The sequence below is a fragment of the Phyllostomus discolor genome, chromosome 1, assembly GCF_004126475.2.
Source record: "Phyllostomus discolor isolate MPI-MPIP mPhyDis1 chromosome 1, mPhyDis1.pri.v3, whole genome shotgun sequence".
Lineage (NCBI taxonomy): Eukaryota > Metazoa > Chordata > Mammalia > Chiroptera > Phyllostomidae > Phyllostomus > Phyllostomus discolor.
The window spans coordinates 218,368,619-218,386,274 of record NC_040903.2 but is presented as its reverse complement, the minus strand read 5'-3'; the positions used below and the strand labels follow the sequence as shown (position 1 = coordinate 218,386,274).

Sequence of the window (17,656 nt, the reverse complement as noted above, 5' to 3'; positions counted from 1 at the left end):
TCAGTAAAAGTAAATTATTTAAGGAAGCTGCAACAGACAAGCCAATTACAAACAATTTTCAAGTACACTTGGAACTTTAAAAAACCTGACTTTATTATGATACAAAGCCAGTTCCAACAAATGTGACATAAGACATGCTTATTCCTCCTTTCATCCTTAATCTGGAAACCAGTCACAAGGTACCAGTACAGTCCTTACATTCAGACGTGTTCAAATGCACCTGGAAATACCACTGCCATCAAAACTCACTGATAATTTCACTGGAATCAGCCACTTTTCCTGCTGACCTGCACTAAGGTGTCATTCCCCAAAATGACCACGAGATGGCAGCCAAGATGCACATTCAGAACACACCCTACTATGGGCCTGGCCGCCAGGTTCCTTCGTTTTTTACTGTGAGACGCACTGGCAGGCATTTTTCATTTTCTCGAACAACATGACTAGACAGAATATTCACCGCTTTGTTCCACTGCCCTCTGCCATCTTTCAAGCTACTTCACCATTCCATCTTCCCACAACATTTATATATTGGAGCAGAGAAATCTCCCAGGTGCCATTCCACAGAATGGAAATTTTTCTCCGTTAGGAGAACTTTGGAAAGGCTGAAACCAATGGCAATCCAAAGGGGTGGGTGGGTGAGTGCTGCGGATGAATCGGAACAGCCAGGCTGCAACCGTTTTCTCCTGGTCACCGCTAGAGAAACGCGTGCTCTCGCCTTAGCCTGTCTGAAGATCACGTGTCTTCTGCTGACAAATTCAGGACTCCTTCCCTCAGGTGGTGCTTTCCATTGGTCTGACGGGGAGCAGTGCTTGTTGGAAGTAACCGCCTGGTTTCTGGTGAGGAGCTCCTACTACAGGACTCCCTAAGGACCCCACCACATACACAGCATCGCCTCCTTCGGGTACAGACCGCCCTTTGGAGTGGGTGGTGGGGGTTCCCTCCCTGTGCCCACAGTCTCTCCTGTTCCACCTTAGTGTCAAATATCAACAGGTTCATCCCTCCCCCAATTTGTCTTGGAATTGGAAGGTTTTCCTTACATTTCAGTAGATAATTGCATTTGGAAATTCGGTCAAGAAGGGTTCCCCCCTCCTCCCTGCTTAACTTTTGTAGAACCCAAACATCAAAGCAATTAATGTAACCATGCTGGTGCAGATGATTTTTGATGCTTGATTAGGATACTTGGAGCATGTCACCTGCTCCCACGTGCCATAATGTGGTCTGTCCTCAGCTAGCGTCTGGACTGGATGGCTCTCCATTGCAACTGCTCCATGTGCAACTGCACACGAGAAGTCTGCAGCATGAAACTGCACAATCCACTTCTGACACGTTTGGTCAGTCACAGCACCTTCTCCACACACACCACAAACCTTTTTTTTTTTTTTTTGCATTTCAGTTGTGTTTTCACCTTTCTTAAAGTGACAAAGCCTAATGTGCCAATAATGTTGCTATGTTCATCCATCTTCAATACGACAATGGCCACACAAATATTCACCAGTTCTGGTCAGTTTTTTTAACGCACGCTGAGACGACAGCAGTCACAATTAAGTCCAAAAAACGGTTTCAAATGTAGTTAAAAACAAGTCATACTACCATCCACACCCCAGCCCCTAACGTTAACCCCTAACCATGCCATTCACCCGGCACCTGACTGGGTGTCCAAAGCCTGTCCCTGACTCCCGATGCCTGACTCTGGACATCATACTCCAGAGAAGAGTCTGTCCTCCTATTTAAACCTGCAAACCCTTGCAACCTAAAGATCTAATATCTAAAAACATAAAATGTTTCTGTTCAAAAAGTTATATTAAATCAAACAAATTAAATGATGCAATGATGATGCACATTAGACATGAGATGTAGGGGGCTGCTGCTGGCATATCAGGGCATACTCTTCCAAAGCAAAATCAATTAAACTAAATGTGTAAATGTGGTGTCCTCCTGATCAAAAAGTTCTGGGTAGCAGGATAAGCTACTCACAAAGTAAGGAGACCACACACAGTATTGAAAAAAAATGGTTGCACATTATATTTTCAGTAAGACTTTCTTCCACAATAAAGAACTTTATGACTCAACAATGAGGAGACACCTATATTATTTTAAACATTTTATTTATTTATTTTAGAGAGGGGGGAAGGGAAGGAGAAAGAGAGGGAGAAAAACATCAATGTGTGGCTGCCTGTCACTCGCCCCCTACTGGGGACCTAACCCACAACCCAGGAATGTGCCCTGACTGGGAATTGAACCAGTGACCCTTTGGTTCACATACCACTGCTCAACTCACTGAGCCATACCATCCCAGGGCAGATGTATATATTTTTAAGAACTTGAATAGTCCCTTCTAAAGAGAAGACATTCATACAAGTGCTAAAAAAAGAAAAACACCAGAAAAGATGTTCAATGGCTAAATAATGGTGCAATACCCCTTCCCAGACACTCCAAAGGCTATAATGAGAAAGCAAAACCGAGAAATGTTTATGATCACAAACAAATATTAGAACGACTGACCACTTCTTTTGTAAATGTAAAATATTGCAGACCTTGTTTAAAATGGTTTGGCATTTCCTAAAAAAATTACCCTACTGTGTTCAATAACTCTACTTTGAAATATATATCTGAGAAATTAAAAGCAGATATTATAACAAACTTATACGTGATTATTCATAACAGCACTGCTAACAACAACTGAAAGGTAGGAAGTATTCAAATGTCCATCCATAGGTAAATGAATAAACAAAATTTGGTTATTCTGTCACTGAAAATGTACTGGACCCAAGGCAGGTTTGCCCTGGGAAGGTCTCATGTGTGTAGGTTCTTGACTTCCTGCAGTAAAAATTTCACAACACAAACATGGGGAATTGTGAGAGTTTGTATATTACATCTAAGGACAGTGAAACAAAGAAAGGGCTTCAGATAAAAGAGGTGAAATCGCAGCCCAAGAGCGAGCATAGGTGGAGCTGCTTCTTGGGAAACAGAAAAGTTAGGCACAAAGAGGGTCCTTTCAGACAGGATCAGGGGGTTAGCTGGGGACGAGCTGCCAATGCCCACTGCTCCCCTGGCTGCAAGTCTCCTAGGGACCTTTGGAGATTAGGAGAAACAAAGCAAGAATACAGGGCTCAGGGAAAAAGAGAAGGGGAGGAAAATGTGCACTCAACAAACACTGCATGCTGAGTTCTTTGCCTTAAGCATTTTGCCTTTTTTCTAAGGTTGAGGACTTTAGAGGAGGTCTTAGAAAAGTATCTCAATAGAACTGAGCTTTCCTGGTGTGTCTGTTGATGTGCTGATACAACAAAGCAAGCACACAGAGTGGTCAGGGTCCTTCTCTGGTGAACTTCTCCTTCAGAAGAGTCACCAGAGAAGGGCTGGGACTGAGGTGGGTCTCCCCCTGCGTGGTCTGGAATGTGTAAACCATTTGCTCTCAAATGCCCTTGCTTAGGGAAGATAAGATCCTCAGACTTATTACCGGACTGTAAATCATTGTCATTATTTTGCTATCAAACTCAGTTTTCCCATTCCACTACCAAGGAATTTTCATAGCTTTTTTTACTAACCTGCCTCAACTCCATTAATGTGGGGGCTCATATTGGTAGTGAATTTAACACAATGACCATTTGATGACAGACACGAGATGCCAGAGCCAAACTCCGCACCCTGGACACAGAACTTTGACTCCAAAACCTGGACCCTGGAGCAGACCCAAACCAAAACCTGGACCCCAGGCCCAAAGCCCCAAACACAAAGTCCTGTGCCCTCACTGGAGCTAGTCCAAACAGTCCAAAGGCCAAACACCAGATGCCAGGGACTGACACCAGACCCCTAACGCCAGACTCCATGCACCAGAACCAAAGGTTCCACCTGCACATGGACCTCGCATGCAAACCCAGGCCACACAACCACGTCCTAAGAGGTGCAGGACTGCAGACACACAACTGAATACGTGTTCACCCTGAAGCACAGGCCCTGGACACAGGATGCAGATCTGTAACCAGGATGCCAAGGCCAGCATTTGGAGCTGGAGCCACACACAAGGCCCCCATTGCCAGAGGCAAGAGGCAGGAGCTGAACCAGATCCTCCTATTGCAAACGACCCTGTGATTCCGTAAGATAAAACCCACGTCTCTCCAAATGCAAACTTCAAAACCTTTCCAAATCCAGCAGCAATGGGCCAAAGACAGAGTGAACAAAAAGGATGCTGACTTGGAGGGCAGACGTCCATGATCTCTCAGCTGCAACAGCTTCAGGAGTTAGCGCTGTCTCACCGTTCATTCCACACCATCAGCTTTTCAGAACTGTGGAGGATTAAAAAGGGATTACTTTCCACAAACCTTGTTGGCTGTACTACCAGTGGAATAATAATCAAAATAACATGATCAGATCAATACAAGATATTCAACATTGAATCCATGCACGAGTACGAATGAATACGAGACAATGAGGTGATATCAGGTATATAGGACCTTGGGGAGTATGGGGAAACAGGGTCTTGTAGAGGTAAGATGGGTGATAGATAATTTATGGAAAGTGCAGCACTCGTGGAATATTACTTTTTGTTAGGCTATACCACAAACTACAGGACACAAGCTAAACTAATAAGCTCTTCTGAATTTCATCAACATAATCATTCAGTTGATAATAGGTTGCTTTGCTTAACTTGTTAAATCTTGTGGCAACAGCAGCAGACACAGCCTGAGAGAGCGACCAGCTACCAGAAGGGCCTTGCATCGCCCGCAGGGGGTCAAAGGACAGAGCATCCCTGTCCAGTGCAGTGTAGACTATCCGCCTCTGCCTGCCTCCAGCAGAGTGCAGCGGGGCCCACAAGTGCAAGGCAGGTGACCATGAAGCCATAACCAGGAGGCAAGCCAGGGCCACACAGGTGGGACAATGAGATTTGTATCTCAAGTGACACACGAGATGGTAGCAGAGAGCTACACTTGGGACAATTTTCAAAGGGACCATCCTTTGCTAAGATAAGTTTTAAAAAACTTTAAAGGACTGAAATTATATACAGCATGTTTCTTTCTGTCATTGCTGATAATATAGAAATCGGGAACAAAAGGTAACTAGTAAGTCCTGATCTTTAAAACTTACTAAATGCACGTCTCAATAACATTGCAATCAATGTTCATTGATATTCTCCTACAGCCAACCACTTTTCCTGCTGACCTGACACTAACTCCTGAAATTCCCACAAGATGGCAGCAGAGATGCACACTGTACTATTTGCTTGGCCAAAAGGTTCATTTGGTTTTTAGGTAAAGACACAATGCAAGAGATGTTTTTCATTTTCACCAATAATTTCATTGAAGAACATATTCACCATTTTTGTTCCACTCTTTCTGCAATTTTTCAGGCATATTCATAATTCCATCTTCCCAAAAGTTTTTCTCTTCGGGCCAAGCCAACATAAAGCCAGTTTCAACAAACATCACAGCATTGAAATAATATACAGTATGTTTCTGAAGTTCTCCTGATACAGGGTGCAGCCAAGAGGGGGACTCCAAATACGGATTTGGAATGGTGTCCAGAACTCAAGGTGTCTAGGAAATATTAGAAAGACATATAAGATGTCCTCACCCATTCCCCCGTCGGGTGTGAGTTGGGGGAAGGGACACATGGAGCCAGAACATAGAGAGCTGTTTTGTACAGCCACAGCTTTGCAGCTAATCCATGTCATGGTCATCGAACATATCTATAACCTTTAACTGGCCACACAGATCTGTTAAATAGCTGGGGCCATGCTCTGAGCCCGGGGGGTGGAAGGGACTTCCCCCCAAGACGTAACTGGAGAGCAAGTCCCCCAGGTGACAGCGCCTGAGTGAGAGCTTGGACAAGATTGGCTCCATGATATGGGGACACACCTGCCCAAACTCACAATGGCAGCCCAGTAAACTTGGAATAATACAGGAATGATTCATAATGTCACTTAGAACAGGTGTAACTGATTGTGGGTACAGAGGGAGATTGGCGCAGGGGTTTAAACCCGGACACGGCAGCCACTGGAGGGAGATCCACGCGATTTCGCGGGAGTGCAGACCCCCGCAGCTTAGGTGAAAAGGGAACCACGTGGCTTTGCCAGAGTGGGGAATCACCATTCGGCTTTAGCAGAGGACCTCCACTCGGCTTTGGCAGAGTGGCGACCCCACCGCCACCCCGCAGCTTTGCCAAGAAGACCCATGCAGTTTTGGCCAGAGTGCGGACCCCTGCAGCTTTGGTAGAAGAGGACCACATGGCTTTGGGGTGCTCCCTTTGGCCACGTGGCCTGGGAAGCAGGAGAGACTTTGCCTGGAAGAAGGGTGAAAGAACTCTTGCCAGTAGGCCATGAGAAGGTGCCACATGGCTTTGGATTAATTGGAGATCCTGCCTGGACGGCGACACAGCGGACGGTGTCAGGAGCTGAATCAGGATGTTTGCATCTTTTCCAGAGTTATGGTACCCTGACTTAGGGCAGGGGGAGAAGGAGGCACTGTGGGCGTCTGTGGGTATCCAAAAAAGACTTTGATATTTTAATGAAGTCATTAGGTCACTACTTTAAGTCTGTATAGCTTTAAGTACACATTTCCTTTCCTTTTCACAAATCTCTGTCATTGAAAGACATCTTTCCTATTAGGCAACGGACAATCGAACCTGGTGGGGGGTCCTTTTGGTAATAGTCTAATTACCCCCCTTAGCCCTGCGGGTGGGCATGTTCTGTAACACCCCTATGTCACTTCAGCTAGAATTCACTACAAATGGGTGACTGGAAAGTCCTTATACTTGGTAGTTATGTAATATACTTCTACATAACCTCAAAAACAAAACAATTTGAATTACAAAATAAACTGAATGGGCATAGAGACACTACATACCAAAACTTATGAAAAACATCTTCACCCTTAAATGCACAGTATCAAAAATAAAAGCTGAAAATATACAAGTTTCGTGCCCATACTTATAACCTAAATTATAAGTGAAATCCAGACAAAGTGGACAGAAACATGCACATCGGGCATATCTGCAAGTGTATCTACACAAAATGGCAGGATGTCTTTTTAACTCTTGGGGGAGAATTTTGAATAAATGTGTCCTCATTATTAAAGTAAGCAGTAACAAAGTAAATTAAAAATGCTTTACAAGCACACTTGAAACTTTTCAAAAACTGACTGTATTAAGCTATGAAACAGGTTTCAACAAATGCCTCACAAACTATGTTTATTGCTCTCTTTGCCAATAATCTAGAAACCAGTCACAAGGTAACTAGAAAGTCCCTACACTTAGATGTTTTCAAATACACTTCTAAATACAGTCCCAAAATAAATCACAGTCAGAGTGGAAAATAATTTACATAGCAAAATAACAACAATACTGCATACCAGACCAATATCTTTCTGGTTTCAAAAATGATCAAAGCTTCAAACTATTTCTCAGATAAAGGTGATTTTTGCCCCCAAGGGGATTTACACAAGCTACTGAGCCATTTTGGATTGTCCTGAGGAGAAGGGAAGCAAAGGTGTTGACAGTGAATAGAGGTACTGGATGCTAAAGAGCACCTACAATGCAGGGGACAATCCCCCGGGAGAAGGAATTCTCTGGCCCAAAAGGTCCATACTGCTGAGATGAGAAACCCTACTCTGTATCATGAAGATACAAACAGCATGTTTGTATCTAGAACACAAACAGCATGTCCCTTTGCAACCTACGTCTGAAATGCTGCCTTTCTTGGAACAGGAAACCTGAAGCTGAAACTAAAAGAACAAAGAATGCCAGCTACCTTGCAAATATTGGGGAGAACTGTCCTAGGCAATAGCTCAGGAGGCAAAGGAAGATCTGTCCACTTAGGAGACCAGATCACCGTGTGATTACACACAGTAGTCCTCTGAGGATCCCTGCTTCTTTCCATTGCTCACATATCACTTTAATAACTGATTTATAATGTCACTCAGATCAAAGAGTCTTACTCTGTTAGATTCCAGATTTCACCATCTCAAGTTTTTTTCTATGAAAATGTGGACATTTGCTACATTCTGTGTTCTTCAGAGTACCTACCTGGGGGCACATTTCCTGTCACAAAATACTTCTGATTTCTAGAACACCTTGCTTCCAGGCCCTAAACTCATTTAAAATGTTAAGAAGGATGTTACTATTTAGTCATTAATATACTTATGACTAACAAAGAGAATCTTTCTAGCTCCTCACATTACCTCACTTCTTCCTGTTTTCTTTCAAGCTTTAACTGTTTCTAGGTCACCTACAGCTACAACCGTGTAATGAGCATTATTGCATGAGAGCAGTTTACCTTTGTACTCATGAAAATCAACGGAAAAGTATCACAAACAGAATTTAGTACAATAATGGAGAATAACATGCAGAAATAAATACGTAAAAATAGTAAATTAAATATGTAGTTTTTTAAAAAGACTCAATAGCAACAAAACAGGTTTAAAAAAAACCTGGGAATAAACTTAACAACAATGTACAAGATCTATGTGAATGAAATTGGAAATTGCTACACAATAACAGAAACTTTAACAAATGAAAAATATCACCTTGTTTTGGGGTTAAAAAATGGGTATATCTTCCAGCCAAGTTAGAGGCATAGGTACATACACTGTGCCTCCTCGCACAAACAAAATTAAGGACAACAAAAATTTAGAAACAAAAAACAACCAGATCTGACAGAAAATTGAATTGTACAGAAGTCTGACAACTACTCATCCAGATTGATAAACCAGGCAAAAATGGCGAGCAAGACAGGCCATGCACCCCAGGGCCCCAGCTCGGGGAAATAAAGCCTAAAAGCATTGATTGAAAACACCTGTCGGGGTTGAGGTGTCAGTGGGAGAAACTACCAGCCTCACAGGAGAGTTCATTGGAGAGGCCCACAGAATCCCAGAACATACACAGGCCCACCCACGCGGGAACCAGCACCAGCGGGGTCCAATTTCCTTGGGGAAGCAGCGGAAGGGACTGAAATACCAGAGCGGAGCAAGCACCATTGTTCCCTCTCGGACCCCACCCCCACATACAGCGTCACAACCCAGCAACTGGGTTGCCCTGCCCTGGTGAACACCTAAGGCACCGCCCCTCACTACATAACAGGCACGACCAAACCAAAAAAAAAAAAAAAAGGCTCAAGCGGAAGAACAATTTAAAGCTCAGAGCCAACACATCTAAGTGACTAAGAGATAGCCAACCTATCAGATGCACAGTTCAAAGCACTGGTGATCAGGATGCTCACAGAATTGGTTGATTTTGGTCACAAGTTAGATAAATAAATGAAGGCTACACTAAGTGAAATGAAGGAAAACACACAAGGAACCAATAGTGATGGGAAGGAAACTGGGACTCAAATCAATGGAGTGGACCGGAAGGAAGAAAGGAACAACCCAACAGAAAAGAATGAAGAAATAAGAATTCAACAAAATGAGGAGAGGCTTAGGAACCTCCAGGACATCTTTAAACATCCAACATCTGAGTTATGTTACTATTTAGGGGTACCAGAAAGAGAAGAGGAAGAGCAACAAGTGGAAAAGTTATTTGAACAAATAATAAGCTCTGGCTGGCGTAGCTCAGTGGATTGAGCGTGGGCTGCGAACCAAAGTGTCACAGGTTCGATTCCCAGCCAGGGTACATGCATGGGTTGCAGGCTATAACCCCTAGCAACCGCACATTGATGTTTCTCTCTCTCTCTCTCTCTCTCTCTCTCTCTCTCTCTCTCTCTCCCCCCCCTTCCCACTCTAAAAATAAATAAGTAAAATCTTAAAAAAAAAAAAAACAAATACTAAAGGAGAACTTCCCCAATCTGGCAAAGGAAATAGACTTCCAGGAAGTCCAGGAAGCTCAGAGAGTCCCAAAGAAGTTGGACCCAAGGAGGAACACACCAAGGCACATCACAATTACATTACCCAAGATTAAAGTGAAGGAGAGAATCCTAGAAGCAGCAAGAGATAAGGAGACAGTTACCTACAAAGGAGTTCCTATCAGACTGTCAGCTGATTTCTCAAAAGACATCTTACAGGCAAGAAGGGCCTGGGAAGAAGTATTCCAAGTCATGAAAAGCAAGGACCTACATCCAAGATTGCTCTATCCAGCAAAACTATCATTTAGAATGGAAGGGCAGATAAAGTGCTTCCCAGATAAGGTCAAGTTAAAGGAGTTCATCATCACCAAGCCCTTATTATATGAAATGTTAAAGGGACTTATCTAAGAAAAAGAAGATACAAAATATGAACAATACAAAGACAGCAAACTCACAGTTATTAACAACCACATTTAAAAGAAAAGCAAACTAAGCAAACAACTAGAACAGGAACAGAACCACAGAAATGGAGAGCACATGGAGGGTTAGCAACAGGGGAGTGGGAGGAGGAGAGAGGGGGAAAAGGTACAGAGAATAAGTAGCATAGACGGTGGGTAGAAAACAGACGGGGGAGGGCAAGAATAGTATGTGAAATGTAGAAGGTAAAGAAATTATGACACATGGACATGAACTAAAGGGGGGGAATGTGGGTGGGAGGGGGTGTGCAGGGTGGAGGGGAATGAAGGAGGGAAATGGGACAACTGTAATAGCATAATCAATAAAATATATTTTAAAAATGGGTATATAATTATATACCCATTTACCAAAGTAACATATAACTGAAATATAATCTAGATAAATATAGAAAAGTGGTCCCATAGGAAGTGGTCAGTTAAATTGGTACCTGAGATGTGTACCCCAGTCTGGACCCCTTTTCCGTTCCCCACAGGGTGGCTGTATCTGCCCCCCACCCCCCTCACCTCATAGCCCCTGCACAGCTCACCTCCAGCCCCTGGACCACATTGCTTGCATCACGTTAGCCTGTGAGCGTCACTTCGTGACCATGGAGAGTGGGGCCCCGGCTGCACCTAACCTCCAGTCCCCATACTTGTTCCTCTCTCCACCACAACTGCCCGCCCCTCACGCTCGCCAGCTTAACGACGCCTTCCACCCAGCCCCGCCCACATCTGTGGCCCCCCCTCACCTCCAGCCCAGTTTTGCCTCTGACCTTAGGCAGACCCGGCCTCTCATCTGTAGGTTTGATTTTTAGTGGTCCATTTTAACAAAAGTAGCCAGGAATCAAGTATACTTGTGAGCACAGTTTAATGAAGAAATATATTAATAATATATACTTTATAAAATTAAAGACAACTCTGAAAAAGAACTTGTTCAGACAATAAAAAGAAAAGACACAAAATGGGAGAAAACATGAATTACCTAAAACAACACGGGGTGAAAAAAGATCAAAAGTGAAAGAATAGGAAAAGATACACAGGTTGTTGCAGAAGCTGCTTTACAGTTGTTCACGTGGAAAATAATGCCATCATTATTAAATAATAAGGACAACAATAAACTTTGTTTCTGGTCCTCACAATTGTAAACCTACTTTTCCCCACCCTGTACTATGCACACATAAACCACATGAAAATTACATAATAACGTGCGGTGGGCTTCAAGGTTAAAAGCATGACTAGAGATGAAGAGCACTTCATGTCAAAAACTTTAATTTATCCAAAACATCCAAATTCACCATGTACTTAATATCATAAACTTAAATTATACAGAACAGAAACACAAACAAAAATTTATAAACGTAATAGATTTAACAACCCCCCTCATCAGGAATACACCAGCATTCCTCTTTCAGAAACAAGAGACCACCTCAAAAAATTCAGTAAGGGTGTAAGAAACACCATGAGCAGCAAATTGGATTCAACATTCACAGATAACCAAGAATACACGACTTTTCCTACTGACCTGCCCTAAGGTGTTATTCCCAAAAATGACCACGAGATGGCAGCAGAGATGCATGCTTAGAACATTTTTTACATTGACCATATTGTAATGAAGTTTCAAAAAAAATTCAAAGGACTGAAATTACATGGACTATATTTCTTGCTCTCACTGTAGCTAATCTAGAAATCAGTTGTAAAAGATAACTAGAAAGTTCTTACATTTTACAGTTATGAAATACACTTCTAAATAACCCTCAAAATGAATCACAATTGGAGTTAAAAAATCATTTCAACTGAATAATATTTAAAATAATACATTAAAAGCCTATGGGAAGACCTGGCTGGCATAGCTCAGTGGATTGAGTGTGGGCTGCAAACCAAAGCATCGCAGGTTCAATTCCCAGTCAGGGCACATACCTGGGTTGCAGGCCACAGCCCCCAGCAACCGCACATTGATGTTTCTCTCTCTCTCTCTCTCTCTCTCTCTCTCTCCTCTCTCCTCTCTCTTTCTCCCTCCCTTCCCTCTCTGAAAAAGTAAATAAATAAAATCTAAAAAAAAAATATGGGAAAACATAGTGATAAATCCACACATTAGGGGGGAACAGTTGAAAATTCACATGTTTTGCATCCATATCACAAGCCCAGAAAAATAAATTAAGTCCAGAGTAAGTAGAAGAATGGAAATATGCAGGCAGAGATGTATGGAAGGGTATATACTTTAAAAAAACAGCAGTTAGTAACTGGGTAGGATTTTCAATCATTTTTTATTTTTCTGTATAATTAAGTAAGCTGCAACAAGAAAAGGCAGTCTCAGTTTGGGTTTAAAAAAAAGGTACAAGAGGAAAATTTGGCATAATATTAAAATAATCATAACCCAGGCTGCTGTGGTGACAACACCAGAGGCCTTTTCTCTGCTCACCCAGCCCGATCTCCTCAGAGGGGCCCCTTTTGCAAAGGGCACTTCTTTGTGTGCAAGTGCAGCGGAATGGAGAGGAAGTGACAGGACCAGACCAGAAGGGGCAGAGCAGCCCAGTCTGAGGTGAAGAGGGCCCCAGGACTGCCTTAAATCAGGGCCTCCTGGCAGCCTGAAGCTTCACAACTAAGCAGCAGCACTACTGGGCTGACCCACAGCTGGTGCTGCTTCATGATTCACCTGGAACAATACTGAGCTTCCTAACAGACAGTGCTGCACTCACAGCCATTCTGTGTCAAAGCCATTACTTGTCATTCTGTGGAGCCATTTCTATTACATAAAGTTTCACTCCTCCCCACACCCTAACTCTGGAACTCCTGCTGGCACTGAATTGGAGCCAATGACCATCAGTTCACAGACACCAGATGCCAAAACAGACACAGGCCCTGCAGTCCAGAACCAGGACCCCAGAGCAGAACCAGAACCAAAAGCTGAACCCCAGACCATGGCCCCAATCCCAAAACTGTCTCTATGACCCAGGCCAGACCATCGACCCTGAATGCCAGACACTTGACACCAGAGACTGACAGAGAACCCTGGACGCCAGGTTCCAGTGCATCAGACTCTAGAGCCAGAGCTGCAAGTGGACCCCCCACACCCACTCAGGACACAAAGCCACACCTGAAGATACTCCAGATCCCAGACACACAGGCCAAAGACAGATTTAACACCAGCCCACAGACCCAGGAGACAAAACCCAGATCAGTGAACAGAACCCCACAGCCAGACTCCAGAGCTGGAGCTGGACAACGGAGCCCAGCTGCCAGATGCAGGAGCAGAAGCGAGTCCTCACAGTGTGAAAAGACCCAGGAGCTGATAAAGGACATTCCTGACTCTCTAAGTCCAAGCAGCTGGCCTCAGAAATAGCTTTTCATGACAATGTAAGTGTACGATGGAAGAAAATAACTCCTGGCACTACTAAATTATACCAAGCCCTGCAGAAATAGACCAAAAAGGCTGACAGAGCAAAATATAATAATAATGCTTACTCTTGCCAGGAGATGTCCATGATCTCTCAGAGGCTGCACTTTCCAGAAGTTAGTGTCCTGGCCATGAATGTCACATGGCTGGCTCATCAAACCTGTGGGGGATTAAAAAATTATTTTTGTCATCCCTTTTAAGTTCTAACAGCTGGGATAACAATTGAATTCACATAATCTGATTAACAGGGGGTATTTAACTTCTAATACCAGGGCAATGAGAATTCATATTAAAGTGAATACCAAACATAATGAAATAATATGGTGTATAGGGTATTTTGGTAAATGGAAGAATAGAGTCTTAGATTTCAAAGATGAAATGGGGACATGCAGGTAATTTAGAAAACAGGCAGTATACCTGGCAGGTTCGTGTCTGTTGGGCAACTCCCACAACTGCAAGCACAAGGAGGACAGTAAGAGGGTCCACAAGCTCTTGCTAGGGGTCTTACTGCCTGAAGCTGAGGTGATTGTTCTGAAGCTCTCTTCCTAAAGCAAACTGTGGCAACTAAACCTGTTAGGAAGAAGAGAGATGAGAATCCTACATAATTTCTCAGTCTTCCCTTTCCTAACAGCCAGGTTAACATCAATATGCCAAGTGCAAAATGTTGGCCTCTTCATTGCCACCTTTGAGACTTTAAATACAAGTCGTATATCCACAACCTCCATTACTACATTGTTCCATATTTCACTGATGTAATCATTCAGTTTTGAGAATAACTTACTTCACTTAAATTGTTAAATCTTACTTAAGTAAATGGTGATGTACATGTGCTCCCCAAATTCACCTTGTATTAAACACCTGACTTCTTGTTTATGTGGTGGGGAAACAACCTTTCCTGTGACCTCAAGAATCTTTGGGCTGGTCTAGTAATACAACAGGTATGACACAGATTAGCAAATGAAAACAGCCAAATGTCAGACATACACAGGCAGGAGAACCTCACTCACAGGAGAGAGTAAGAAACCCCCCACACAGAAGAGCATGAATGAGGCAGTGATGACGTGAGGGACCGTGGTCATTTTCTATGACAAAGATATCTTTTTAGATCTGTGGGGAAATATTTGAGATGGAATAAAAGGTGTTGGAGCAACTGAATGGAAAAAATGTTGGGCCCCCTACATTACATCCTCCACCAAAATCAAGTCTTTAATTGATTTTATTAGCCACTCATAACTAACATAAAATAGTGAGAATTATCTAAAACACACCAAGAGATCTAAAGTGAAAGAATGGAAAAAATATATTATACGAACATTAACCAAATGAAAATTATATAACATATAGTAGACTCAAAAGGAAAAAATCACTACTACAAATAAAGATGAGTACTTCAGATCAGTAAGTTCAGTTTACTAGTAAGTTCCAAATTTTTATTCACTTAATAACATCAACTCAAAGTTGTATAGAACAGAGCTACATGGAAAAATACACAAATTAATAATCAAAATAGGACATTTAACCACCCTCTATCATTCAGGTTCTGTTTCAGAACCAATAAAGCCCCCCCAAAAAAACAACAGTAAAAATATTTTTTAAATAACATGAGAAGCAAATGGCATTCAGTGTGCACAAGTACTTCACTACACCCCAAAACTGCAAGTTACAGATGCTTTCCAAGCACCCTGGAAACTTTTTTTAAAACTGACCATATTGTAATATAAAGTAAGTTCCAACAAACTTCAAAGGGCTGAAATTTATATATAGAGAGAGAGAAATCAGTAACAACAGATAACTAGAAGGTACTTACATTTATAATTTATGAAATATACTTCTAAATAACCATCCAAAAATAAATCACTATTAGAGTTAGAAATAATTTTCATGGAATGATACTAAAATCAGATTCCAAAGATGAAAACTTCAAGATCAGTGGTTTTCACCTAAAGCTGACTTTCCCCTGGAAGGGGACATTTGGCACATGTATGGAGACCTTTCAGGTGGTCCTTGGGGTGGGGTTAAGGTGGGAGTTACTGGCATGCGCTGAACAGAGGTAAGGATTGCTAATAAGCACCTACAATGCAGAGAAAAATCTCAAGAGAATTATCCATAGCAATGAGAACCCCTACTCTATATGGAGCAGGATGAAGAGTCAGTTAGAATACAAACAGCATGTGACTTTGCACACTAGATCTGAAATCATACCTCTCTCTGGACAGGCAACCTGGAGGCTGAGAGCTAAAGAACAACAACAAAAAATAAAAATAAAAACTCCAGCCACCTTGGAAAGACTAGGGAGGTATGTCCTTGGCTAGGAAGACACCCACGGAAGCTCAGAAGCCAAGGAAGACATGACACCTTAAGACACTGAACCACAGTGTGAGAAACCACAGCACTGAGGGCCACTGTCTCCTTTCATTGCCCATAAATTACTCTGCAATAAGTGTTTCTTAAAATCACTTAGAATCTATAATCTTACTCTGTTACATTCCAGAACTCACCATCAAACATTCTCCTCTTTGAAAATGTGGACCTTTGCCATATTGTGAGTTACTCAGATGACCTTCAAGGGGCACAACTTTACTTACAAAGTACTTCTGATTTCTAAACCACCACTGCTCCAGGTCCTGAACTCATTTACAATGCTAAGAATCATGTTAGTCTTTTATTTAATTATTAATGAACTTATAACTACACATTTTTAACTCTTCTTGTCTTCACATGTTATTCCAAGCTTTAACTATTTTTTCATGTTTGATACAGCTAAACTAACATAATTTTATTATTGCATGATATTTTTTGACCTTCAGAAGTCATGAATATCAACTTAAAGTTATTATAAATAATGCAACTTACTAAATTGTGGGGTAAATAACACGCAGAAATAAATATATTTTATATATACAATGAATAATTTAAAGATATAATCAAAGAACCAGTGGTGCACCCCAAACCCAGTGTCTGGTCCAAACGATGTGCTCAGAAAAATTGATTCCAAGCAACTGGTAACTTACATTAGGACCTGAGACTCGTACCTCAAAACAGCCTTAAAAAAATTAATAGTGACTGATACTCCGCTATAATGAACCACTTTTCCTGCTGACCTGTGCTACGGTGCTATTCCAAAAATTCCCACTAGATGGCAGAAGAGATACACACTTCGGACAACTATTCGTGGCTTCACCAAACAGTTCCTTCAGTTTTGATGTATGAAATGATAGCGGTTTTATTTGTTTTTACCTCTTGCTTTAAAATTTAAATAAATTTACTATATTCCTGTTTTAATGAAGCTGCAACAAACAAAGCAAATGACAAAGGATTGTCAAACATACTTGGAACTTCTAAAAACCTGACTCTATTACACTATAAGGCAAGTTCCAATAAATGGCACATAAAACACATTTATTGCTTCCTTTGCCCTAATCTGGAAACCAGTCACAAGGGCACTGGGCAGTCCTTACATTTAGACATTTTAAAATATGCTTCTAAATACCATTGCCATCAACAGTCATGGACATTCCACCAGAGCCAACTGTTGTTGACCTGCACCAAGGTGTTATTCCCCAAAATGGCCACGAGATGGCAGCAAAGACCGACACTTGGAACACATACTGTACTATGGGCTTGGCCACAAGGTTCCTTCAGGTTTTCTGTAAGACGCAATGACAGGCACATTTTTCGTTGTCTTCAACAATGTGACTGGACAGTGGTTTCACCATTTACTTCCACTGTCCTCTGCTATGGTTCGACCAACTTCACCATTCCATCTGCCCACAACATTGTTATCTTTGGGAGCACAGAACTCTTCCAGGTGCCTTTTGCAGTCTTCCATGGACCAGAAATTTCTCTCCACTAAGAGAATTTAGGAGAGGCTGAAATACCTGGCAGTCTGAGGACACAACGTCTTATGAGCACTGCAGATGAATCGGGACTGACCAGCCAGGCTGGAGCTGTTTTCCCCTGGTCACCAAAGAGAAACGTGCTCTCTTGCCTTCTCCTGATGACCAGTTACGCGTCTTCTGCTGACAAATTCAGGGCTCT

At 42.2% G+C, this 17,656-nt stretch overlaps 1 long non-coding RNA gene across 1 annotated transcript; it reads right to left on the bottom strand.

Moving 5' to 3' along the window:
• Window positions 1–4,302: 4,302 nt before the first annotated feature.
• LOC118497981 lies at window positions 4,303–13,857 on the bottom strand. The gene is made up of 3 exons (XR_004900511.1): window positions 13,687–13,857; window positions 5,849–5,852; window positions 4,303–4,332 (listed from the first exon to the last, which is right to left on the bottom strand). It is a non-coding gene; the product is annotated as an uncharacterized LOC118497981 (long non-coding RNA).
• Window positions 13,858–17,656: the final 3,799 nt, after the last annotated feature.